This window comes from Thamnophis sirtalis, unplaced genomic scaffold, assembly GCF_051295495.1.
Source record: "Thamnophis sirtalis isolate CommonGarterSnake01/CBP01778 unplaced genomic scaffold, rThaSir2_p1.2 scaffold_15, whole genome shotgun sequence".
In the NCBI taxonomy this organism is placed as follows: domain Eukaryota; kingdom Metazoa; phylum Chordata; class Lepidosauria; order Squamata; family Natricidae; genus Thamnophis; species Thamnophis sirtalis.
Genome location: NW_028261395.1, coordinates 9,242,955 through 9,268,910, shown reverse-complemented (window position 1 = coordinate 9,268,910; position 25,956 = coordinate 9,242,955).

Genomic DNA, 25,956 nt, shown 5'->3' with positions numbered 1-25,956 from the left:
AAGACCAAAGCCATAGCTTGAGGGGTACTACTACTAGGTCTTTTGAGTATCAGTAGAAAGTCCCGAGGTAGCAGTATTTAGAATAATACTTTGTAATAACTTTCATATCCTAGTTTTGATACTTTATAGAACATTATTGATTTTGCTTTACTTACTCACTCCTTATATTTCAACGAACGAACGGTGGGGTTTTCTTTAAAGATAGAGTACCCAGCTTAAGTTTGTTTCTTTAACTAAAGCATTTTATCCTTCTTTCTCAAACGCAGCAACATAGATTCCAGAGGAATTCCAAACACTTGGAGCAAAATTATCCCAATTATGTATCTTATACCTATTTATAAAAAAAAAAACACCTCAGTTTAAAGAGTTAGTATGAATGTTACAGCTTTTTTGCTTGATTGGGGTCTGGCTTATTTGAAGGACCACCATAGTTCATATGAATTGTCTTCCTTAATTTACTCACAGAGTTGGCATTCAATCTCTAGCCTTCAAAGATATGTGTTTTTCCAGTGATGGCTAAATAATTAGTGGAATTCTTTCCTAAAAGAATAAATTTAGCCTCCTCAAATATTTTTAAGTGCACTTTAAACAGGCCCCCATGGAAGACCTGTTCTCTTACATGGTATCGGACCTGGGTACTTGAGAGACCGCCTCCTGCCAATTATCTCCCTTCGACCAATTAGATTCCACAGATTAGGCCTCCTCCGGATTCCATCAGCTAGCCAGTGTCGACTGTCGACCACCCGGAGGAGGGCCTTCTCTGTGGCTGCTCCGGCCTTCTGGAACGATCTCCCCGTGGAGATTCGGACCCTCACCACCCTTCAGGCTTTCCGCAAAGCCGTCAAGACCTGGCTGTTCCGGCAGGCCTAGGGCTGATGAGTTCCCAGCCCCACTCGAATTTGTTGTGGCTGTTGAGGAGTTTTTTAATCTGTTTTTGTGTATTTTGTTGTTGTCTTGTTTTCTTTTCTTTGTATTCCCCCCTTTCCCTATCAGTTTGTTAGCCGCCCTGAGTCCCTTTTGGAATAGGGCGGCATACAAGTTTAATAAACTGAACTGAACTCTTTATCCCACACATACAAAAGGTACATTGTGACATTGCAATGCCACAATAAATGCTTGCACCCCCTCCAGAAGATGCAATTTTATTTTGATCACACTTTTATTGATATCAGTTTCTCATAAAATAAATTGTTTGTTGGTTTGTTTACCAATAATATTATACGCCTGTGCACGTAAGCAGTGAAATCTGGGAGGCAAAGACAAAAACATAATGTATAATCTAGAGCAGTGTTTCTCAACCTTGGCAACTTGAAGATGTCCGGACTTCAACTCCCAGAATTCCCCAGCCAGCGAATGTTGGTGCGGTTTTGTCGGCGCGTTGTGGGCGCCTTTATGACGTCACGGTTTTCGCGCCACAGTTTCGTCAACACACTTTTGTCGTGCGCGCATTTGTCGGGTCACGGCAGGAGGCAGCTAGCGTGGTCACCTCATGGCTGCTGCTGTGCTGCAATATTTTCAAGGAGGGCTTATTTTAGCACATGCGCTCAAAAGCCCGATCGGGCTTATTATCTGGGGGGTGTCTTATTTTCAGGGAAACAGGGTAGTAAAATGGGACTTAACAAATGTCGCCCTTATCAACATAAATTTTGGGGCTCAATTGTGCTCATAATTCACATTCAAAAGCTGGTCCACATATAATTCACTTATGTGAATAGTTTAGTCCTTTGACATGATGACCTAAAATGACATAAGAATAAATTAAAAGCATTTTATGTCTACATCAGAAGCGTTTTTGAAAAAATGACTTATTTCAGATGTCTGACATGGAATGCAATGCTCAGGCTTTCTAATTTTTATTGTGCCGGCTAATTATAGTAATGGGATGAATTAAACAATAGCTTGTGTCATCTGCCCATCTTCTAGATAACACAGCATGAATTCCTTAGCCACTAGCTGTTTGCTTTCTATGTAGCAATCATTTCTTGGCAATTAAATAACCCAACAAATCACCTGTCACTCTTGATGTCTGCATAGAATCGGTGCTCATTATTTTAATCAAATGTATCTTTCCATTTCAGCCAAAGAAAGAGATCTGCCAACCCCGGTGGCTTGTTGAGGTGTCAGATGTGTTTTGTGATGTAATGCCAGGAGAAAGGCATCAACTAAAAAACAAAAATAAGGTTGGATAACATTTATTTACATTTATGTGTGCCTGCTGGCTTCCCATGAAACTGTCAGAAATCCCAGTTATGGGAAACTTGATGTGTTTTATTAGCTTTCGTAACTTCTACACCACAGCTTTTGATCACATGGAGGCCTCTAGATAATGGATTGTCCTTTGCAGGTTTCCAAGGACCATCCTTTGTAAAGTAGACTCATGTTCCACCCCCAGCGAATTCTAAGCCTCCATTCCTATTATTAATGGATGCATGAATGAAAAGATAAGGTTTCTGCAGCTGCTTGGTGGAACATTTTTCTATCGTGCCTTTGTCTTTGCTCTTTTGTAGTATTTGCCTTGTGCTAGTTATTAAGCTGTTAATTGGATTTTAATTAAGCAATCTTAGAGTTGACTAAGTTCTGAAAAACCTTTCAAGAGTCCTCTCCTCTCCATTCACAAGTCTTCCTAACTGTAAGAGATTAAGTTGACCAATCACGTAGGTGGAATACCTAGAACACCCAGAATACTTGATAATTCTTTGCATCAGTCCTATAAAGCTTTATGGCCTTAGATAATCCTGAGGAATAGCTGATAGCTTTGCTTTGTTTAAAAAAATATACAGAGAAATATCAGTATATATTAGGCAATATAGAGCAGGAGAATAATTATCTTCATGTCTACTTAGAAATCAATCCCAATTCAGTTGATGGATCTCTCTCTCTCTCTCTCTCTCTCTCTCTCTCTCTCTCTCTCTCTCCCTCCCTCCCTCCCTCCCTCCATCCATCCATCCATCCATCCATCCATCCATCTACTGTATCTATCTGCCTGCCTGCCTGCCTGCCTGCCTGCCTGCCCGCCCGCCCGCCCGCCCGCCCATCCATCCATCCATCCATCCATCCATCCATCCATCCATCCATCCATCCATCCATCCATCCATCTCTAGGCTAACAGGAGGAAGCAGGGATGGAGATCAGATATGAGGTTGTAGGCATCATAGAGAAATTTCTGATGTTCATGCCTAGAAAGGAACCCATTAAAGCTCCCTTTCACTCCATTTTTTCTTTCTCTGCTTGCAAATGTCTCCCAATACGTGCAGAGTAGAGCAAATGTATTTCTGGATCATTTCAAATCTGCTTTCTCTAATTGTCCATCTTTAGGAACAAGAATTCTGGCCTGAATTTTCCCCACAATGGATTGTTGGGTTAAATAATTCATAGCACCATTCAGGGATCACAGCAACTTAAACAGGTTAGAAATGCATGGTGTGGCCTCCATTTGCCTTTCTTTAACCATTAAAGTGCCTCGTTGTCTACACAGTAGTTTGGAGGTCTTTATAAAGAAATTCTGCTTCTCCTGCAGCATTTCCTGAAATGCCAATGTGACGTTGCCTATGGAAGAACAGGGGAAGCTACCGCTGCAAAATGCCCTGATCTGTCCTAGGCTTCCCCAGCAGCACGAAGCCGAGTCCTTGTGTTGATAAACCCCTTTTATTTAATTTACAGTGAATTCCTCTACAGCAAAGTCTTTCCTCTCCTACAGTCTTTCAAGATAGTTCACAATTACTGACCTTTATCAGGCTCGGAGAATGGCCAGGCCTATATCTTTCAGATGCCCCAATACTTGGCAAGAATACAAGAATGAACTAATTTTCTCCTGAAAACATCCCTCCCCTTTCGCTCCTCTTTTATTCCCTATGGGAGGGGCCATTCACCGTCCACCTATGGCCTTACTCCCAAGTCGACCCTTATTCCTTAGCTGTTCCCTTCGTCTGGCAACTCTGCGCATTCGCACACTGGGAATAGGCTCCAGCTGTTCACCTGCCTCACTGATATCTGACTCTGAAGGCAGCCGATAACTGTCATATGGCCCTGGCCCCATCTCTGCCTCTGACGCAGAGCCCTCATCAGAGCCTTCCCCAGACTCCAGGACTGCATAGTTGTATGTAAACATTATTTATTCCTACAATGATCACCTCTGCTTGTTGTTGTTTGGAGATAGAACATATTCTCTGCATACCAAAATTCCCCAATAGATTCCTTGGGATCTCTCTATAGTCCCGGGAAGTGTTCTATTTGAGACATTGGAGATCTATTGAAGGTCAACGTGAACCAGCAATTGCTACCCCATTTCCCTAAAAAATAAGACCTCCTCAGATAATAAGCCCAATCAGGCTTTTGACTCCATGAGCTAAAATAAGCCCTCCCTTGAAAATAAGCCATCCCCCCAAAATAAGCCCTCCCTGAAAATATTGCAACACAGCAGCAGCCATGAGGTGACCATGCTCACCACCTCCTGCACCTCAAAAATAATAAGACCTCCCCAAAAATAAGGTCAAGCGCTTATTTTGGGGGTCAAAAGAAAAAAAGACCCTGTCTTATTTTTGGGGGAACACAGTTAATTGTTGAGATCTCTTAAGAATTTTGATCCCTTCATTCAGTGTTCTGTAAAAACTCATCAATTCTTTGAGGGATGGTTGTTCAATGGCATAATGATGCTGGAGATGGCCTCAGCTCTGGCGGTTCAAACCCCCGTACTGTGTGTCAGGGCGAGCTTTCTGATCAACAAGCTCAGCATCTTAGCCACTGAGCCCCCACGCCCCCACATTCACTAGACTAGCCATACCCAATTCCTGCAACCATTTTTTGTATGTTTGAGCCTCCTAATCTTCTTTGTTGCTCTTCTCTGCACTCTTTCCAGAATCTCAACATACACCGTTGTAAGTCGAGGGCTACCTGTATATCCATGATGATGTAGCTACACTTCTATCATGCGCTCTACATGGGGCAGCCTTTGAAGATTATTCGGAGACTACAACTCATCCAGAATGCAGCCGCGCGAGCGATTGTGGGGGCACCTCAGTGCACCCACGTTACACCTATCCTCCGCGAGCTGCACTGGCTACCAATCGGTCTCCGGATACGCTTCAAAGTGCTAGTCGTAACTTATAAAGCCCTTCATGGTATTGGACCTGGGTACTTGAGAGACCGCCTGCTGTCAATTACCTCCCATAGACCCGTTAGATTGCACAGGGTCAGCCTCCTCCAGGTTCCGTCTACCAGCCAATGCCATCTGGCTACCACCCGGGGAGGGCCTTCTCTGTAGCAGCTCTGGCCCTTTGGAATGAACTCCCCGCGGAGATTCGGACCCTCACCTCTCTCCAGGCCTTCCAGAAAGCCGTCAAAACCTGGCTGTGCTGGCAGGCCTGGGGTTGATGAGTTCCCCTCCCCTCTCGACCTGTATGGCTGTATGACTCTTGTGTATTTTAATTACGTGTATTGTGTTTGTATCCCCTTTCCCTTTTTGAGTTGTTCGCCGCCCTGAGTCCCTCCCGGAGAAGGGCGGCATACAAATAAACTAAATCTTAAATCTTAAATCAACACACAACTAGAACAGATCCTAAGAAGATGGCAAATGATCAGTAGCAAGAGGACAAAAAAAAGAAGATCTCACACAGGGAAGGCTGTTCACTGCAGGTCCCTTTTCCAGGGGCTCCTCTAATAGATAATACTAACGCTAGAGACTGCTGAAACTCTGTAGGACTGCAGTCCCACTGAAATGCGTTGTTGATGATGAGGATGGTGAACCAGGTCTCTTGGGAAGGTTCTGGAGAAGTTCTAATTTATTCTCAGTCAGACTTGTTCCAAGCTTGTTAACAACCCGGAGCAGAGGTCAGGATATTCGGGTCATTATTTTACTTAGTTTGTGGTTTCCAGGGCTTTACTAGGATGAAGTGTTATATAGAATAAATATTTTATTTTTGTTCCCCATAAAAATGAAACAGAGGGCAACTTAATCACCTTTTAAGTACTGTGGAAGTCATGAAAAATGCAGCAGCCACAACCTCTGATATTAGTTGTTTTGAAGACTTACTGGCAGGGCACATCTTTTTCCTGTGGTATCCTATAAATCAGAACGGCTGACAGCTTAGATTTGCATATGGGATAACCTGATGCTCCTACTTTCACCATCTTGCCCCGCAGAACACACACAATTCCCCCTCTCAATCCCTACCGCTCAAATTCAGAGAAACTATTGAGTGAGCTATAAATTTACCGAGAGACAGAACGGGATGTTCTGAATGACTTCAAAACATGATCGCTTCTGCATAAAAAGCCTCTAAATTTTAATCACTGAATAAATCATCTGGGTAGAGGTTGACAGTAACATAATGGTATATGAGAGCTGGGGGTTGAGTTCAGAACAGTCTTTCTGATGCTTGTTTTTAAGGACGATTTCTGTGTGCGTGTGCGCGCACGGTGTCTAGTTCTCTATTTCCCTCTCATATCTCACCTTGCTGCTCTCTTGTTTCTCCATTATTAACCTGTTCGATTTTGTTGCTGTTCTTTTGTTGTCGTTGATTTTTTTTTTGACAGAAAAGGGGTTTTAGAAAATGTAGCTTGGGCAAAGGCTGTTGTCAATCATTTTTTTAAAAATTGCTTATTTTGATGTTAATGTCTGAGCGAAACAAGGGAATCACTTCTCTAAAATAGTTTTTTTTTTGGGTGGGTGGGTGGGGAAACGCTAGGCTCTCCTTGTATAGCCTAAAGCTGTGTTTCATAAAATGTGAATCATGCCCTCTCATGGTTGTCAGGATCTTACTAGTTTGAGGAGCAGAAGAAAGAGAAAGAAAGAAAGAAAGAAAGAAAGAGAAAGAAAGAAAGAAAGAAAGAAAGAAAGAAAGAAAGAAAGAAAGAAAGAAAATGACTGATTGTTATTTCATCAACGGTGAACTGGGAAGGAGGGAGAGAAAGGACTCCAATGCAGGGGTGACATGTTACCGGTTTGGACTGGTTTGCCCAAATTGGTAGTAAAAAAATTTCCGTCAGTCAGCTGTGACGTGCAATTTATATTAGCTAGAAAGCAGGATTTCTTGATTTCTAGCTAATCTAAATCGCGTGGCACAGCAGATTCGTCCCCCTTGCTGCTCTATTTACCTTTCCAGGCAAGCTCAGTAGCAGGCTCCGCTCACACACCCAGATGTCATCATGTCCATTTTTGATGCTCTGTGCATGCACGGAAGGTACTTTGCATGCACGAAGGTGGCACATGCGCACTCACCAGGGATGGGTTCCAGGGTTCCACCACAAATGCGTGAATGACAAAAGCGCGCCTGACTAAACCGCGGTGACAAAACCGCGCCGACAAAACCGCGCAACGAATCAGCCCTGAAGCTCGCCGACAACAGCGTGCCAACAGAAGCGCGCTGTAACCTAACCCTAAACCTTACCCTAACCCTAACCCTAACCCTAACCCTAACCCTAACCCTAACCCTAACCCTAACCCTAACCCTAACCCTAACCCTAACCCTAACCCTAACCCTAACCCTAACCCTAACCCTAACCCTAACCCTAACCCTAACCCTAACCCTAACCCTAACCCTAACCCTAACCCTAACCCTAACCCTAACCCTAACCCTAAACCTTACCTTAACTTAAATCGCGCTTCTGTCGGCGCGCTGTTGTCAGCGCGCTGTTGTTGATGCGCTTTTGACATCGTGGTTTTAGCGCCGCGGTTTTGTCGGCGCGTTTATGACGTTCGCGCTTTTGTCAGGTCACGGGGTTCCAGCAGACCGCTACTGCCGGTTTGCTTGTGGCTGCGTAGCCCATGCGCAGAAGCCAAAAACAAGATGGAGAGAGAAACAGTTCATGGACGTGGCAGGCCTGGGTCAATGCCAGTTCCAGTCCTTCAAGTTATTATCGGTTCGGCCGAACTGATCCAAACTGGTAAGAACCCACCTCTGGCGCTCACATTTGCGAAACAGTAGCAAAGGTAAGTAGATTTTATCCCTGGCCCAAAGTATAACCTGGCAGAATTTTTGCAAACTGCAGTGTTGTAAGAAATGTAAAAGAGAAACTGATGTACTGCAAGGGTACTCTCTTTTCTTTTCCTTCCCCTCCCCCCTGATTTTAGAGAATGACGTAGTCCAGCTTCAAAAAGGATTTTCCAATTTCAGGAATTAGGCAAAAGTAATCAGGTTCCTTCTTCCTTCTAAAACAATACAGTTTTGTTTTGTAGATGGTTCTTTTGAGTATTTCTAAGGAATGAAATCAGTAGATTCATTAGAATGTATTAAATCTTTTAAATTTATCCTGTTGTTCCATCACTGTTTTCGTGACATCAGGATTGATTGACCGATTGTCCAACTTTAACTTCAATGAAATAATTAGCTTTCTCATCCATAGGGGCGGGGTAGACGTATCACAATATGCCAAAATTTGAGAAGCTTTGCTTTAGAGATTGGATATGTATAGTCATTTTATGTTTAAATCAGGATAAACAAAGACCTTGTTTGATCTCCATTATCAGCCCCATCCAAAAATCTTAACCTAAATTTCCTGAGAGTAGAGAATGACTGCAAGTCATCAATGTTGTTCATTTGTTTAAAATCTATTTAAATATCTTCCAAAATGAAGGTCTCCAAAGGTTTGCTTAATCTGGAATCTTGCACGATGCAATGCAAGTAGTACTGCAGATTTTCATGCTATACAGGTAGTCCTAGACTAGGAGTCAGCAACCTGTGGCTCTGGAGCCGCGTGCGGCTCCTTCATCCCTTTGCTGTGGCTCCCGGTCACCAGTTGGCTCCACAATTGATATTTCGGTTAGGACAGGTAGAGGAAAAAGGACGCCATGCTAGGAGGAGACTATGGTGGGAGAATCAGGCTTCCTGTTAGCAGAGGAAAAAGCGGTTCCACCACAAATCCGCGAAACCCTTATCCGCGGAGATATAAGCGCGAAGACTAATTCGCGCCATTCAAAGCGCTAAGGAAAAACGCGACCCTACCGCGATGACATAATCGCGGAGGGTAAATCCGTGCATTCCCAAGCACTCAGTACCCTAAACCTAACCCTAAACCTAACCCTAAACCTAACCCTAGACCTAACCCTAAACCTAACCCTAAACCTAACCCTAAACCTAACCCTAAACCTAACCCTAAACCTAACCCTAAACCTCACCCTAAACCTAAACCTAATCCTAACCCTAACCCTAACCCTAAACCTAAACCTAACCCTAACCCTAACCCTAAACCTAACCCTAACCCTAAACCTAACCCTAAACCTAACCCTAAACCTAACCCTAAACCTAACCCTAAACCTAACCCTAAACCTAACCCTAAACCTAACCCTAAACCTAACCCTAAGTGATAAATCGAGGACTACCAGTATATAACGAGTCAGCAATAACATGCATACAATTTGGAAAACGTTGCAAGGGGTAACAGGTGCTCCTCTTGAACTATTTCCTGTTATCTCATTTGCATATCCATCCATCCATTTATCTACCTACCTACCTACTGTACCTACCTACCTATCATCCATCCATCCATCCATCCATCCATCCATCCATCCATCCATCCATCCATCCAATCTATTCAATCCATATCTGGGTTATTTCATTTCTTTAGCTAATTATATTTTAGATTATTTTCAAAAAATTTGAGGAAGATGATTTAGTCTGAAATAATGTACTCCGTTGCCATTATCCCTACAGTAGTTCTGAGGACAGCTTGATCCATATATTTAAACCTACTGTTTACAGTTTATTTTCCTTTTTGCCCATGTGGCTATATTCTTGACAACTGAGATTAATATTTCATGCATCAGATGAAGCCAACTCTAGTCCATGAAGTTTTATGCCTTAATAAATTTCTGAGTTTTCCTTCCAAGTGTTACAGCAATACTCTATCTTGATCCTTGGCTTGATATCATTCATATAATGATTGATTCTTTAAGTTCATCTGGTGGCTGTTTATTTCTCACCGGGATCTATGGAAATATTTATCCATTTTCCGGTGATTGCTGTTGTTTCTGCAAAATGACTATAAGAATGGATTAACCTTTTTTTTAAAAAGTGTACTGTTGTAGCCTTAACTATGGCCAATTTTATATCTATAGGGTGAAGGAGCTGTGATTTCTGACTTTTATGTCCATTTATGCAGAGTGCTAGTAAGCATGACTAAGAATAAAAATATATTCTGTCCAGATCCAGCCTTAACTAAATGGATTATGTTATGAACAAATTTCATGGGCCAGCTAACATTACACACATTATGACCCTAGGAACTCTCTCTAGGATTGTGAGATATGTTTTTTTCGCTAGGTATCAGTGCAGAGAAGCATACAAATTGTCAATTTTCACTTCTCGATGAAGTGAATGGATGGCAATCTGCCATTATAACAAGATAAAGAAATCTAAATAACTTGTAAATAAATATGAGTAATGAAATAGATGTTCATGACCTTCCCTGTAAAATGGTATTTAAGATCGAATAGGTTGAACTTGTGTATGAAATTCTATGGAAGATAGAAGTCATGCATAGTTTTCATTAAAGCAGTCAGGGTATTGCCAAAATGTTGCTCTTGATAAATGACTGGTTTTCTTTTGAAACTTGGCTCGAGGCTCATGAATCAATTAGGGGATCTTTTGGAAACCTGACACACAGATTGGCCTCTTCCAATCACTTGGTCACTGTATTGTTCTCCAGATTTGATATAACTTGATTAGAATCTTTACTGATTCTTCGTTACTTGATGAATACATGCAATAAAGATGGAACCAGAAAATTGGCATGATTTTATGTTCTCTAGGTGTTATTCCTGTAGTCCAGTAAGGCATGTGTTGCAAAGTTAATTTTAAACTATTGCTTTCTTGGTTGATGTGAACCTTAACTTCAAAAATAGCTGCATTGTAAGAGTAGCCATTTCTTTAATTTTCATATTTTGTTCTCTCTCTCCATTCCCCTTCCTATCCAAAATGTTTGGAAAGTAGAATAAGGTATATGACCTGAGTACCCAAGAGCCGAGGTGGTGCAGTGGTTAGAATGCAGTACTGCAGTCACTTCAGCTGACTGCTAAGCTGCAGTTCGGCGGTTCAAATCTCACCGGCTCAAAGGTTGACTCAGCCTTCCATCCTTCCGAGGTGGGTAAAATGAGGACCCGGATTGTTGTTGGGGGCGATATGCTGACTCTGTAAACCGCTTAGAGAGGCCTGAAAGCCCTATGAAGCGGTATATAAGTCTAACTACTATTGCTATTGCTAACTGCTATGTACAGTCCACATATCTGATGTATATATGTTTCTCTCTCCCTCTCCCTCTCCTTCCCTCCCCCTCTCTCTCCCTCACACACAGACACACTCACACACAATTTATGACTAAATACTTCTCTCCATCTGATTTTATTTTATTACCAGATTGGCCTCTGGGACCAGATTAAAATCTCTATCCCTGCCATGGCTCCTGTTTTGATTTATAATCTCAGGAGGCAATAGATTATGGCAATGTATCTTTCTACACCATCCATGTTTTTTTTTTAAAAAAAACAATTAATATTATATTGTAGGAAAAGGTGCTAAAATAGATAAATATTTCTAAGGCAGCCCCAAGTCAAGTTGACTGGAATTCTCCTTTCATGATTTAAAATCAGTAAATATGTTGCTCCTTGGAGATTTCCAAGCCAGACAAGGTAAATGGCCCCATCTTATCCAAGTCTGGTGGGTCATATTTTTTTTTGGGGGGGGGAGATAAATTGTTGGCTGGAAAGTTTGTTGAATTCAATAGCAATATAGATCATCCATTCATAATTGGCCTGGACAGCAGATCATGAAGGTGTCTCTACAAGAGACACAAAACAACCTCAATCAGAGAATGATCCAAATTAATATCTGCAGAAACACAGGGGGTATTTAGGTCAGAATTATGCCTTAAAAACCAGTTTTCTGTCCCTGTTTTCTAAATTTCTTTTGATAGACTAATGTGCTATTTGGCATTTCAGTTAAAGGCCTGTGGAAGAGGCCAATTTAGCCATACATTTTGTTTATTTTTCCTTGTGCTGCACTAGAATAAAGAAGAACATGTTAGCCAATCCTCACATCAACTCTTCTTTAAAAAATGATGCTTTCTCAGACAGTAACTATGGACTTTTGCTGCATCTTGCCCACTTGAAATGCAAATTCAGTCCTCCTGTTAGAAGCATTGCACATAACAATAAAAATATAGCACATAATCTAAAAACAGTTTCACATAAGGAGAAGGATGCAGTTTAATTCTAAATTGCAATGTTCTATTCTACAGTGTTGCTCTAAAGAGGTGCATAAATTATTGACAATCACAATAAAGAGCTCTTTCTGGGTTTAATGATATCTGTGGTATGTTATTTATTTTATACGTTTATATCCCTGTCTTTCTTTTCAGTTGAATACGCAAGGAAACTAACAATGGTTAAGTGCAAAATATACAAAGAATAAGGTTAAACCAAGACCAAAACGATTGGTCAAGTGAATTGACATATATATCTTAACAGAATGCTAAACCTGGGAAATGTCGATCCAAAAACTGCTCCTGAATGGATACATTCTATTTTTTTTTTGAAGACATTTAGCTGAAGGTCACTTTCTACACACCAGGAAAATGAACTTCTAACAAAAGGACATCTTCAGAAGGACATCCGCTGCAGAACAGAACGGGATAATAGAGTTGGAAGTGGTCTTGGAGGTCTTTTAATCCAATCCAATCCCTCCTTGCCAAGGAGGCGCAGTGGTTAAATGCAGCACTGCAGGCTACTGCTAGATCAGCAGGTCAGCGGTTCAAATCTCACCGGCTCAGGGTTGACTCAGCCTTCCATCCTTCCGAGGTGGGTAAAATGAGGACCCAGATTGTTGGGGGCAATATGCTGACTCTCTGTAAACCGCTTAGAGAGGCCTGAAAGGCCTATGAAGCGGTATATAAGTCTACTGCTATTGCTATTGCTATTGCCCAAGCAGGAGACCCTATATCATTTTAGACCAGTGTTTCCCAAAGTGTGGTACGTGTACCCCCAGGGGTATGGGAAGAGTTTGGTGGGGGCACTTTTCCAACTTCATATTTATGCGAAGTTGCTTTTTCTGCATTTGTAGACATTAAGTCGAAAAAAAGGAACAGACTATTGGACGTGGAACCTCATCTCAGATTAAAATTAACAACCAGGGAACCAAATTATGATGATCTGTCATCTCAGCATAAACAATTTCATCCTTCTCATTGAATCAAATAAATGTTCTTTATAATATAACTTTCGTTTATTTTGCGTATGTACCAAAAAAATAAAAAATAAATATATTTTGATTTTTATTAAAGCATATGTTTTTTATGAGGGGTACCCAGTGTTACGAAAATTATAGAAGGGGTACACATATGTCAAAAGTTTGTTATGTAACACTGTTTTAGACAAATGGCTGTCCAATCTCTTCTTAAAAACCTCCAGTGATGGAGCATCCACAATCTCTGGAGGGAAGCCATTCTACTGGTTGATTGTTCTCACTGTTAGAAAGTTTCTCCTTAGCTCTAGGTTGATTCTCTCTTGATTAGTTTCTGTCCATTGCTTCTCGTCCTGCTTTCCGGTGCTTTGGAAAATAGGTTGACCCCCCCATCCTCTTCTTTGTGGCAGCCCCTCAAATATTGGAACACTGCTGTCAAATTCTTAAGGGGACAGGCAGTCTCTTGTGTGTTCAAGCCTTAAGTTATTTTGGGATTTAAAGATGAATTCGCCATCTTAAACTATAGTCAGAAAACAATTTATAATAAGTATCATAACAACCAGTGATCCTCATTATTTTGCATTTGTGTTTACTATAAACTGGATTGTTTACCTTGAAAATATGGCGAGGTTTCAGTGTTTTCATGTGAAATCAGTGGTGATGTAAACTAGTGTTTCCCAAACTTGGCAACTTGAAGAGGTCCGGACTTCAACTCCCAGAATTCCCCAGCCAGCCTTCCCTTCGGCTTTTAGCAAAGCTGTCAACCATGAAGGTCTATCTGTCTCAACTAGCCAACTCGGTTAATGCAACAGTTAAAAATGGGATTTTTGTCTGCCTTCGTATTTTCTATTTTTTTTTTTTTTTACATTTTGATTTTGTTATTTCTTATTTTGCCTGTCATTTTATTTTTAGGGATGAGTTTGTTAGCAGCCCAGGATCTTCAGTGCTGGCTGGCACACAAATGAAACAGATAAATAACAATAAATGGGTAAATCCAGCAGGACCTTCTTATGTTTACTAGCACCAAGCCTACCTTCCTAAGAACTGAGTTTAGCTTTTGTTTTTGTTGAATCTCCCTGCTGTCTTCATACCACGAGCATTTGCTGGCTGGGGAATTCTGGGAGTTGAAGTCCGGACATCTTCAAGTTGCCAAGTTTGGGAAACACTGATGTAAAACATAACCCTAGTAGTAACCCTACTACCCTATTGTAGTGGATTGTAACTGAGAATTAATGGTACAAGTTTATACTTGTACCATTTACTCCAAGCCTGAATCAAAGAATGAAGGAAATCAAGTCTGGTCAACTTTACATCTTCTGAGACCACCGAGTCAACTTTTACTCATTTTTGTTCAGCTCACTGGAGCAGTAAATACATTTCATCCCTTCAGTTGGCATAACCTTCCCTGCTATATGTGAATGTTTTCTCTTCTTCTGCTGTAAGAGCCCTTTTTTTCCAGTTCACCAATCTGCCCAATGTCACTGTGACAGATCGGCAGGTCCTGGCTCTGAACTGACTTATGATGTTTACAGTTCCAGTCCTGAAATTCCTGTCACATCAGTGACTTGAGCCTGAATGATCCAAATAGATCTAAGTAGAATGCAGTAAGTTGGTCATTCTTAGCTTCATCGGCCATTGCAGCATAGCTTTCAAGAAGCTTTGTTAAGAATTCAGCAAAATCGTATATTCCATCCATTGTTATTAATACAGGGATCATCAATTAAGGCTACTATCATGAATTAAAGTGGGTCTTAGCTTTGTTTTAGTACATTATTTAGGCTCTCTGATTTTGTAGTACATGTTTAACTGCCATATACTGTCAGCACCTCTTCATTGAGTAATTAGGAAAGAAGACCACGAGACTCCATAGGTAGAAATCAAGTGTACTTTTTACTAATTATAAATGATTAAAAGCGTAGCAAAGCGAAGACTGACTATTTAGGCGCGAAAGCGATTGATATATAAAATAACCCATTCCCCACCCCTTGGCATCCCTGTTACAGTCCAATCATAATTCTCCTAAGTGTCAGGTGTGAGATAACTTCAAAAGGCATCACCAAGATGGAATGTCGGTGCCGTTAGCCTTGGCGGGAACCTCCTCCGCATGCGTAGTCCGACAGGCAGCAGAACTCCAGAATCTTCCTCCAGCACAATTAGTAACCCCTCCCAAATACCATGCCCTCCCTCCCCGTTTCATGGCAGCCGAAGCAGCAGCAAAGCAGAGGCTGACATATACTGTATGCACTGATAATGTATTCACATCCAGATTTGTTTGTTTTGGATGGCAGGACATGGACATCTGCAATATTTCCAAATGTCTAAGAATAATTTTAGATTGGTTACTTATTTATTTCTTTGTATCCCGCCTTTATTGTTTTTTTAAAAAAATTCAAGGCAGAGAGCATATCCTAGAGCCAAGGTGGCGCAGTGGTTAAATGCAGCACTGCAGGCTACTGCTAGATAAGCAGTTCAGCGGTTCAAATCTCACCGGCTCAGGGTTGACTCAGCCTTCCATCCTTCCGAGGTGGGTAAAATGAGGACCCAGATTGTTGGGGGCAATATGCTGACTCTCTGTAAACCGCTTAGAGAGGGCTGAAAGCCCTATGAAGCGGTATATAAGTCTACTGCTATATATCCAACACACCTTCCTTCTCTTATTTTCTCCATATCCCCAACTCTGTGTGATAAATTGGATTGAGCAAGAGTCAGTGGTGAGATTCAATTTTTTTTTTACTAATGGTCCTGGGAGCGTGGCTTGGTGGGCGTGGCTTGGTGGGCATGGCAGGGGAAGGATACTGTAAAATCTCCATTCCCACCACTCCCTAGGGGAAGGATACTGCAAAATCCCCATCCCCTCCCGATCATCTGGGACTGGGGAGGCAGAGAATAGATGGGGGCAGGGGCAGTCAGAGGTGGTACTTACCATTTTTCTGAACTACTCAAAATTTCCACTACTGGTACTCCCGAACAGGTCAGAACCTTCTGAATAACCTCTGGTGAGAGTGACTGGCCCAAGGTCATCCAACTAAGGTGGGACTAGAACTCAGAATTCTTGCACCTATTATCTGAACCCAAGAAAAGCTAAGGTAAAGATTACTATATCCCACTATGATCATTTCAAACTCCCGTTCTTGTTTCTATCTCCTCCACTGTAAAAAAACGGTGGAGTATACTGTCTTTATTTTTTTAAAAGTTAAAATCTGCTGTTAACCTTCTCAGAATCTGTTTTCTATCACTACAGAGATGGCAAAAGCTCTTAGTTTATAGTTTTGGAAACATCTTAACCGATCAGTCTCCGGATACGCTTCAAGGTGCTAGTCGTAACTTATAAAGCCCTTCATGGTATTGGATCTGGGTACTTGAGAGACCGCCTGCTGCCAATTACCTCCCACAGACCCATTAGATCTCACAGGGTTGGCCTCCTCCGGGTGCCATCTACCAGCCAATGCCACCTGGCTATTACCCGGGGGAGGGCCTTCTCTGTGGCAGCTCCGGCCCTCTGGAATGAACTCCCCGCAGGGATTCGGACCCTCACCTCTCTCCAGGCCTTCCGAAAAGCCGTCAAAACCTGGCTTTGCCGGCAGGCCTGGGGGTGGTGATGAGTTCCCTCCCCTCTTGACATGTATGGTTGTGCGACCTTTTATTATTTGTATTTTGTCTTTTATGTCCCCCCCCTTTTTTCCCCCTTGAATTGTTCGCCGCCCTGAGTCCTCCCGGAGAAGGGCGGCATACAAATAATAAAATACAAATACAAATACAAAAAGGGAAATCCTTCGGAGTAAATTTGTGAGGAAAAGGGCCCTCCTGTTGTAGGACAGAATGTTGTGGATTTGTTTCTTGGGTGTGATTGATCTATTTTGATATTGTTTTCATTTTCAAATGAAAATGAAAAAGTTAACTATTTATGAACAAGGGTGTGTGTGTGGGGGGGAAGAAGAATGTTCATTTCTAGAGATCAGGTGAGACCCATCCTTTTTTCAAAAATTATTTTATTTTAATACAAACAATCCATTTTCCATTTCACTGTATGTTGTCTGGGTACAAATATCTTGTGCAATAACAATTAGAATTTACAACCACATTCATTATTTATCTGCTAATAACTTAATACTGATATACATAATGCATCTGATATTCTAACAATCCTCTTCTTGACTTATTTAATTCTGTTAATATATTCTCTATATTTCTACCTTCATTTCTAACTTTCATATTAGTTCTCTAACCATCGATAGAATAATTTCCATATGGTATAATATTCAGCTTGTTCCATCTCTTTGATTGCAAATGTTAGCCTGTTCATTTCTTCACATTCTAATATTTTCCTAATCACATTCTCATCCATAGTATTCTCTTCCCTATTCCAGTACTGTGCAAACACAATCCTAGCTGCTGTTATTACATGGATAATCAAATATACATTTGAGCCCCATCCTTGACAATTATCAGAAGGTTGTTAAAAGCTAAGCTATAACACAGAGCAACCAGAATTCTTACCTGTTTTATGTTTGATGTTTGTTATATTTATTGTTATGCTATATGTTGGTCATTGTCAGCCTCTGCTTTGCTGCTGCTTCGGCTGCCATTGAAATGGGGAAGGGGGGCATGGTATTTGGGAGGGGTTTACTAATTGTGCTGGAGGAAGATTCTGGAGTTCTGCTGCCCGTCGGACTGCGCATGCGGAGGAGGTTCCCGCCAAGGCCAAACGGCACCGACATTCCATCTCGGTGATGCCTTTCGAAGTTATCTCACACCTGACACTTGGGAGAATTATGATTGGACTGCAACTGGGATGCCAAGGGGTGGGGAATGGGTTATTTTATATATCACTCGCTTTCGCGCCTAAATAATCAGTCTTCGCTTTGCTACGCTTCTAATCATTTATAACTAGTAAAAGTACACTTGATTTCTATCAATGGAGTCTCGTGGTCTTCTTTCCTAATTACTCAATGAAGAGGTGCTGACAGTCATATGGTTTGATTCTGTTTATTTTTTTAAATAATAATGTGGATGTTTGTTTGTTTATGTTTTTATTTATTTATTTTAAAATAAATATTTATTTGCTTTATCAAGATCATGTGAAGTATTAGTACCATTAAATAAAGCCTTAGTAAGACCATATTGAGAATTCTGCATCCAGCTTTGGTCACCATATTATAAAAAAGATGTAGGGGTCTTTAGAAAAGGTGCAGAAAAGAGCAAAAAAGATGATTAGGATGCTGGAAGCTAAAACATATGAAGGACGGTTGTAGGAATTGAGTATGTCTAGTGAAAAGATGGATTAGGAATGACATGATAGCAGTGTTGCAAAATTTGAGGGGCTGTCACAGAGAAGAGGAGAGGGGTCAACCTATTTTCCAAAGCATCTGAAGGCAAGACAAGAAACAATACATGTAAACTAATCAAGGAGAGAAGCAACCTAGAGGTGAAGAGGAATTTCCTGACAGTAAGAGCAATCAACCAGTAGAATGGCTTCCCTCCAGAAGTTGTGGATGCTCCATCACTGGAGGTTTTGAAGAAGAGATTGGACAGCCATTTGTCTAAAATGCTATAGGGTCTCCTGCTTCTGTAAGGGATTGGATTAGAAGCCCTCCAAGGTCACTTCCAACCCTATTATTCTGTTCTGTTCTTCAGAGAATGTTCTTCTGAAGATGTCCTTTTGTTAGAGGTCCATTTTCCTGGTGTGTAGAAAGTGACCCTCAGCTAAATGTCTTCAGAAAAGTAGAATGTATCCATTCAGGAGCAGTTTTTGGATCTGGATGCTTTTAAGAAGCGATTGGACAGCCACTTGTAAGGAATGGTATAAGGTCTCCGGCTTGAGCAGGGGGTTGGACTAGAAGATCTCCAAGGTCTCTTCCAAATCTGTTACTCTGTTATTTTGCATATCATGTTAACTGCCAAGATTTACAAGACTGGGGTTGGGTATAAGTTCAATAAATTAAATAAATAAATAAATAAATAAATAAATAAATAAATAAATAAATAAGTAAAGCTGTGCTTCTGATGCCTTTTGCAATTTTGTTTTAAAACATTAAAAAGGTAGATAATCATTTATTTGCAATTATTCCTTGATTACATTTGGCATGCGTGCTCACAGAAATGTCCTAGTTTTGTCAAACTAAGTATGTGATTAATATCCAAGAAGTGGCTATAAAATGTCACTTGTTGGATACTGCAGCATATGTTAATAAAATCTTGAAAGAAGTTCCACAGTTAAAGATGCAAATGTGATGTTAAATTATATTCCTAAAATAACGGGGCTTGTCATTTTATGAGGAAATTTAGTTTAATTGAGCTCAGGTTTGATTTTATTGGACCTGGCATTGAGCAAAGAGAATAATCCTACTTAAATGGAAGCAAAATTACCATCCTACTCTTTAAAAAATGGATTCAAGTTATGCATTTGTTATGTGGTTTCGAAATGTTTTCATATTCCAAAAAGGAGAAAATGGAATAATAGTTTTCGACATCATCTATATTTAATGATTTGCAGAATGATTAATGACTGAGTGACATCTGTGTGTGTGTGTGTGTGTGTGTGTGTGTGTGTGTGTGTGTGTGTGTTTGTGTGTGTTCCAGCATAACTCTGAAATGTCTTGAGCAATTTCAAACAAACTTGGTACACAGATGACTTACTCTCTGGAGAAAAATACAGTGGGGGTAAGATACATCTAACACCCCTGGGTATGTGTGTTCTGTTAAGATACAGCCTGTTGTGCTTTAAAATGGCTTCTACTGTACTGCTGTAAAATGGCTTCTACTGTACAGTGCAGTGGAGTTGCCATAGTAATGGCACAACAGTACTCCACAAGGCTCCCTCTGGTAAGGGGGAAAATCCAACATTAGAAATTATGTTTGGTCCAGACATTTTCCACCTATAAACTCAGGCAAGGTCGGGTTATCGACTACCATATTTTTTGGAGTATAAGATGCACCAGAATATAAGACGCACAAAGGTTTTGAAGAGGCAAATTAAAAAAAGTAGGTAGGAAGATAGAGGGGTAGATAGAGGGATAGAGAGAAATACAGTAGGTGGGGTGAGAGAGAGAGAGTAGGTAGGTAGGTAGAGGGAGGGATAGAGAGAGAAAAATGCAGTAGGTGGGGGAGAGAGAGAGTAGATAGAGGGAGGTAGATAGAGGGATATATATATATATATATATATATATATATATATATATATATATATATGTATGTATGTATGTATGTATGTATGTATGTATGTATGTATGTATGTATGTATATGTGTATATATGTGTATATATGTGTATATATGTATTATTTATTTATCAGCACAAATACAACATATATCTATATATCTATATCTATATCTATATCTATATCTATATCTATATCTATATCTATATCTATATCTATATCTATATCTATATCTATATCTATATCTATATCTATATCTATATCTATATCTATATCTATATCTATATCTATATCTATATCTATATCTATATCTATATCTATATCTATATCTATATCTATATCTATATCTATATCATCTATCTATATCTATATCTATACGTACGTACGTACGTACATACATACATACATACATACATACATACATACATACATAGTGTCACAACCCCTGGTGTGCCCCAATTATGGGAAGAAGCTAACTGCTTCCATATCTGTCAATCGGCTCGTCACAAGAGTCCATCACGACAGAGACCCAATATTTTTACTGTTGCCTTTTGTTGCCTACGATGTAATATAGCACAGGCTCGAATCCTAGTAAGGGTATGGCTAGCTGATGAGAGCTAAATAGCTTGAAATAGATCTATACTAGTCTCCCTTTATTTATTTATCAGCAAAAATGCAACACACACACACACACACACACACACACACACACACTCACACACACAAACATATATATATGATTGATAGATAGATAAATAGATAGATATATAGATAGAGAAATACAGAAGGTAGGTAGGGGGAGAGAGAGACTAGGTAGGTTGGTAGGTAGAGGGAGGGAGAGAGAGAAATACAGTAGGTAGATGGGGGGGAGAGAAATATAGTAGATAGGTAGGTAGGGAGAGAGTAGGTAGGTAGGTAGATGTTTCCAGGTGTATTTATCCATGTGCTGGAGAAGGAAATCACTGACAACCTGCAGCACCTAAGACTTTGTTTTTGCTGGCACAGCACTTGATCAATCTAATTCTCATCAATCACTCTAACTAAAGAGCTTTCCGAAAGGGGGAGAAACGTTTTTGCACTCTGCAAACCTCCCCAAAATGGTCCGTTTTTTGCAAAAATGGGCCCATTTTTTTCAAATAAAAGGCATGAATAGCCTTGTTTGGGGGGGGGGGGCTTGCAGAGTGCTCCTGGGGGGTGGGGGTAGGGAACAAAAGAGCACAAAATGGCCCATTTTTCACAAAAACTGGCCCATTTTTTGACACAAAAATATCAGGCATAGCCTTATGGAGGCTTATAAAGTGCTGCTGGGGGCTGGGGGGAGGGGTTGGCCTTTTTTTTGCTCATTTCTGCCCTCCCCAGCCCCCAGAAACTCTCTGAAATCCTCCATAAGGCTCTGCGTGGCCATTTTGGTGAAGGGGGTGGGGTTTCTGGAGGCAAAATATGCTGCAATCGATGTATAAGACACACCCAGATTTTCAGCCTCTTTTTAAAGGAAAAAAGGTGTGTCATACTCAGAAAAATACAGGTAGTTGAAACTCAATTGACATTATATGGATCCTTTTAACATTGGGTTTTATTTTCTATTATGTTTAGTTCATTTTAATCACTACAAGATACGTATTTTTATATTATATGATCACCGTAATATACTACAAGAACAAAATATACCTGTGATTATATAATATACCATGACTATCTTTGTCATATTCAATATCCATTTTGCACCTTTATATTTTAAGAAGGTGGAATAGACAAAGGTACCCCTTGATATACGACCACAGTTGGCATCGGAAACACAGTTGGCATAAGAAACAGAGATACTGAGCTGCTCTTGACTTTACAACTTTTTTTTTTTGCCACACTCATTAAGCAACTCATGTGGTCGATAAGTGAATTGAGCTTTGGGCCCTGGGCTGCCACAACCAATGAAAATACATCTCGGTTGCTAAACACCTGTTTTTTGATCACATAACCACAGGGATACTGCAATGGTCTTTAAGTGTGAGGGCTGGTTGTAAACCTTTCTTCAGGGCCTTCCTAACTTTGAATAGCCATTAGGTAAATATTTGTAAGCTGAGCACGACTGGTAAATAGCTTTCGCAACATTTTCTTTACTCTAATTTGCATGGGCATTCATAGAAGTGTCTTGCTTCTATTGACATAGCAAAAGCCAAGTCACGACATCCTCCTGTAATCTCTGTCCCTTTGTGGCATGCATTAGTCATCTAAGTACACACACAAACACACAAACACACAAACACACACACACACAAACACACACAAACACACAAACACAAACACACACACACACACACACACACACACACACACACACACACACGTCAGTTTGAATCTCACCAGGCTCAAGGTTGACTCAGCCTTTCTTCCTTCCCAGGTCAGTAAAATGGGTGCCCAGATTGTTGGGGGCAATAGACTTATATACCACTTTACATTTTTTACTGCCTTCTTTCAGTGGTTTACAGAGTCAGAAAATTGCCCCTAACAATTTGGGCCCTCATTTTACCCACCTCGGAAGGATGGAAGTCTGAATGACCCTGGTCAGAATTGAACTGCCAAATTACAACTAGCCAGCAGTCAGCAGAAGTAGCAGAACTGCACTCTAATCACTGCGCCACCACATCCAGAAACATTCAGGTGGGAAGAGAGAGGGAGGGAAGAGGGAGGGAGGGAGAGACAGAGAGACACAGAGAGAGGCAATAGCAATAGCAGTAGACTTATATACCGCTTCATAGGCCTTTCAGCCCTCTCTAAGCGGTTTACAGAGAGTCAGCATATTGCCCCCAACAATCTGGGTCCTCATTTTACCCACCTCGGAAGGATGGAAGGCTGAGTCAACCCTGAGCCGGTGAGATTTGAACCGCTGAACTGCTGATCTAGCAGTAGCCTGCAGTGCTGCATTTAACCACTGCGCCACCTCGGCTCTGTCATGTAGAATAGAGCTTGATGACTAAATGAACAAAAACACGTTTTCTCTAATTTTGCATGAGTTCAATGCTAAGCCAACTGAAATCATTCTGGAGAAATGCATGCCTGTTTGTTTACATGGAGAGAAAGATGTTATTGTGCATCTTAATGGGTGTTTACATGAAAGCTGTCATACTTAAAAACAGGGCAGCACGTAAGCTGTTGAATTGCCACCCTTTCACTGTAATTGGACCAATAATTACTTTGATTATATAGAAAGCGAGAGAGGTGCATCATAAAATCATGCATTTTGCTTTTTGTGTATGGGAAGATTGTAACATATCAGGAAGATAAAAAACAAAATAACAGCACGTAATCACGTTAAAAATACAATTCTTGACCAGGCTGTCAGATTTTAATGTAATATGAGTCCACATGTATACTGTCTTTTTTTTTTTTTTTTTAGATTTTATTGGGAATTTATATGCCGCCCTTTTCCCTGAGGGGACTCAGGGCGGCTCACAACAGTGAAGGGAAGGGAGTGCAAGACAAGACTTAAAAAGAAAAGAATTGTCTTCTCTTATTTTATTTTTTTTAAAACTAGGATATGTTAAGTATATTGATATGGAAGCGTAAATGCCATTAATATAGATTGGAGTTTGCTCAGAAGCGGAAATACGCCAATGAGAGGAAGAGTGGGAAACAGAAGGTAGAAGAGAGATGGAAGAGAGGGATAGGAGAGAGGGTAAGCGGGGAAGATGAGTTTGAGTTTGAGTTTCATTTTATTTATATGCCACCCTATTCCCTGCGGGACTCAGGGCGGCACACAAACCCGAAGGAGGGGAAGGGAAAAACACAAAAACTACAAAGTACAGGGCATTTAAAAAACAACCAACAGCCACACGATTCGAGAGGGGAAGGGAACTCATCGACCCCAGGCCTTCCGACACAGCCAGGTTTTAACGGCTTTTCGGAAGGCCTGGAGAGAGGTGAGGGTCCGAATCTCTGCGGGGAGTTCGTTCCAAAGGGCCAGAGCTGCCACAGAGAAGGCCCTCCCCCGGGTAGTAGCCAGATGACATTGGCTGGTAGACGGAACCCGGAGGAGGCCTACCCTGTTTGATCTAATGGGTCTTTGGGAGGTAATTGGCAGCAGGCGGAGGAGGATAAGGAGGAGTGGAATGTAGAGAGAGGAGAAGGAGAAAGGAAGGGGAAGTAGAATAGGAAAGGATGATGGAGGGAAGAAAGGAGGTAGGAGAGAGGTAGAAGAAAGAGGTGTATGGAGAGCAGAAGAGCTAATAATGGGTTTTTATCTTTTTGGGCGTTGACGACAAGAGGAACTGATGTAATTACTACTTAATACAATAGGATATTGGCTATGTAATAGTATACATGTGATTGTATGTGATGAAAATGGAAAATAAAAAAGTATATTTTAACAAAAATACAATTCTATTCTCACAGATCTTTGAAAAAAGAAAGAGAGATGCCTACACCTTAGCATGCTCTATATGAGTGGCTCCCAACCAGTGGTGGGTTCCGGCCGGTACAGTCTGGTACAGCCGTACCTGTAGCAGTCAGGAGCAGCAGCCACTGTACCAGTATGGTGGCTCGTTTGGGCCACCCACCTGCTTGTGTTCCATACCTGTTTTTAAGGCAACCGGGTCAATTGCGCACGCACACACAGCATGCAGCACCTGCGCGACCTCCAATGAGCATCTGGGTGTAGCAGGGGCAGTGGGGTGCACATGCATGCACAGTGTACATCAGGTGCATGCACAGCACACATCCGGCATGTGTACGAACGGACCACGAGCAGCATATTGGTAGTGAAGGTAAGAGCAACCCACCACAGTCCCCAAAAATTTTGGGCACCATGGACTGGTTCTATGGAGAGAGGTTTTTCCATGGACTGGAGAGGGTGTGGTTCCATGTGCTGTCTGCATACCATCGATGGGGCTTTGCATGTTTGCATAGCCCGGTTGCTGGCATGCCGCAGCCTGTGGCACAGGCCGAGGTGGCGCAGTGGTTAGAGTGCAGCACTGCAGGCTACTTCAGCTGACTGGAGTTCTGCAGTTCGGCTGTTCAAATCTCACTGGCTCAAGGTTGACTCAGCCTTCCATCCTTCCAAGGTGGGTAAAATGAGGACCCAGATTGTTGGGGGCAATATGCTAACTCTGTAAACCGCTTAGAGAGGGCTGAAAGCCCTATGAAGCGGTATATAAGTCTAACTGCTATTGCTATTGCTATTGCTGTGGGTTGGGACGCCCCTGCTCTACATCATTAGGCTTGTGAATAAGGATGACAAATTAAATATACACTAGTATAGTATTTTTTAGGGGCCACAATGACTCGGGAGTTAAAGATGCTGACTTTGCCAGCTGAAAAGACCTGACTGCTATGAGACAGGGTGAGCTCCTGTTACTTGCCCTAGTTCCTGCCAGTCTAAGAATTTTGAAAGCATTCAAATGTGAGTAGATCAATAGGTACCACTTTGGACATTTATCACCTCTTGAGGAGGGGACACACCATCACCTCCTTCAAGACCAATGGCACCACTTCCCACTAAAAGGACCTGATACTACAGCACGAATGCATCCCTTGGTCGCTTCCTAGGTTACCATAGCAACCCAGAGAGATCAGCATCTAATAGACAAGTGGTTAAATTAATAGATGGAGAACTTGGTCACTTCCTTGCACAGACTCAAAA